Below are 2,512 nucleotides of genomic sequence, written 5' to 3'. Positions count from 1 at the left end.
AAGGGGCAGGGCCCCGACCGGGACTCAGCTGTGAGGTGGGTCCCAGCAGGCTCAGGTGCCATTCAGGAAAGCATCATCTCAGGCAGATCAACATGGAACAGCAAACAGCTTCATTTTATCATGCCAGCCCCTCACGGTTTAGACCAGGAAAATCAATTTGTAAATGTTCTAGAAATAAATGAGAGAGAGACAGGGAGACAGAGAGAGACAGACAGAGACAGAAAGAGACAGAGACAGACAGAGAGACAGAGACAGAGAGACAGAGACAGACAGAGACAGAGAGACAGAGAGAGAGAGAGAGAGAAGCCAACACTAACCCTAGCTTCTTCTGCTGCTTCTGCTGTTTAGGAAGCTTGGCAGGAGAACTTCCACCTCCGCCTGCCCCTCGATCTTGGCCTCCCCTCTCTCTAGAACTTCCCAGTTTCTATTTCAACCAGAAGAGAAAATGCTGAGCCCTGACTGACCATGGGAGTGTCAGCTGCTTAGCTGCTCAGATGGGGCAGAGCTCTCAGACCTGCCGGCCTGTGGTGGCCTCCTTATTCCCCAGAGCTGTCCTGGGCCAGGGGCAGCCCAGCCCACCACACGAGCCAAGAACCCTTCCCCCCAGGGCCAGACCAAACCCCATGTGGGGTGAAGGCAGAGCCAAGCTGAAAACCAGGTAGAGGCTGTACGCAGACAGTCCCAGCCACCTGCAAGGGGCAGCGCCGTCCAAGATTCCCACGAGTATGAGACACCTTGGAACGTTATTCATGCAGATTAGTAAAATGTTTTATGCCCAGGGATTTGATGAGCCTTTGAAACATAACTAAATAGAGAGAAGCCATAGAAGCAGAGAGAGGTCCACTCGGCTCACGGGACGGCGCTGCTTCCCCAGGGCTGAGGACCCTTAGCAAGTGCTGGCACTGGGCCCCCACACAGCAGGAAGGTTCCCACAGTCCCGGAGGCCGACCTGAGACCAGGCATCCGGCAGGGCTGGGCTCCCTCTGAAGGCACGGGGAAGGGCCTGTCCCAGGCCTTCTCCTGGGCTTCAGCGGGCGTTTTCTCCTGCCTCTGTGCCACCATCCCTCTGGGCCAGCCTGTGTCCACGCCCCTTTCATAAGGACCACCCCATGGCCTCATTGTCACACACACCTGCAATGATCCTGTCTCCAAAGAAGTCATGCTCTGAGTCTAGGGTCAGGGCACCCACCTGCGGATGTAGGGGGCACAGCTTAGCCCATCACAGACCTGAGTCCACGGCTGGGCCCAGCCACCCAGCGGCAGCCCTCCAGCCTCCCTCAAGGAATCACTGTGTTGTGGTTTCTTAGTGGCTGGATTCATGAGTTACCATCTGAGGTTACAGAGTGCCCGCTGAGCAGCCTGACAGGGTGGGGGACACAGTGATCCCCAGAGCTGAGCACTGAGGGAGGACACCTGGGTCGAGGGGTCCTGGGGCAGCTGTGGGCCCAGCAGCATCCAGGCCTGGGGAAGAGTGGACCGACCCCTTAGGCAGGACCTGGCCAGGCAGGGAGGCCAACACCCCCAAGTCCTGGGTGGGACACCAGACTCCAGAGCTTCACGGAGCCCCTCACCCACCTGCTCACCCCAGTGGCTGGCACCAAGGAGCCAACAGCATCCCACAGCTGGGGAGGAAAACTGGAACGCAGGTTCCCAGTGCCAGCAGAGCTCACTGTGAAAGAAGTGAGGCTGGGTCTAGATGTCAGGCAGGGGCAGCGGCTGTCCTCGGGGCCTGGGCTCCGTGGAAAAGGGCTCAGGGAGGGGCCCTGTCGTGCACTCAAGGGACATGTGTGCTGTCCTGGAGGTCCACAGAGCCACGCAGGCAGGGGAAGAGATTATGGGGCTGACCCCGAGGGTCCCCATTTGGCAGGAATGTGGCTCCTCCTGGTGCCCCCCTGAGGTCCAGAGCTCTCCCTGCAGTCGGGGTCTGCGCCCAGGCCCCCCCTGCCGCCCCCCACTGCCCTGCGGAAACAGCGTCCTGTCCTCTCAGGGCCAGAGGCCTCCCAAGGAGAACTTCTGGGGACTCTTCCCACTCCCTCGCTCTGCGGCTACAGAACCCGATTCCCGCTCGGCCCCTGGAGGGAGAGCGCAGCCCCCATGAGCCCTGAAGCAGCACCACGGGGCTGTGGTTGGAAGGGGCGGGAGGCCCTTCTCGGGAGTTCCCATAGGCGATGCCATCCTACTACACAAACGGCCCCTAACTACCTTTTTCTCAAATCAAATTTAAAACGAGAAGGCAGGAAAATGGACGGGGCCCTGCTCCCGCCGCGACTGGCCTCATTCGTGAGTCTCGGCAGCTGACCCTCGGTTCTCAAGGTCGAAAGGAACCCCCTGGACAGGACTCAGCAGGACGACGGGGCAACTTTCCAGCCTCAAAGAAAACCGCTGCCCGGCGTGGGCCCGAGATCTGCCCCATCCGCTGGGCTCCTCCCCAGCGCAGCCCTGTCCCGGACTCAGGGGGCCTGGAAGGGCTGGGGCGCCTGGGGAGGACGGGAGGGGTGGGGGCGGCGCACAG

The sequence above is a fragment of the Macaca fascicularis genome, chromosome 4, assembly GCF_037993035.2.
Source record: "Macaca fascicularis isolate 582-1 chromosome 4, T2T-MFA8v1.1".
NCBI classification, from domain to species: domain Eukaryota; kingdom Metazoa; phylum Chordata; class Mammalia; order Primates; family Cercopithecidae; genus Macaca; species Macaca fascicularis.
The sequence above is the reverse complement of the archived record's forward strand: the minus strand, read 5'-3'. Positions refer to the sequence as shown.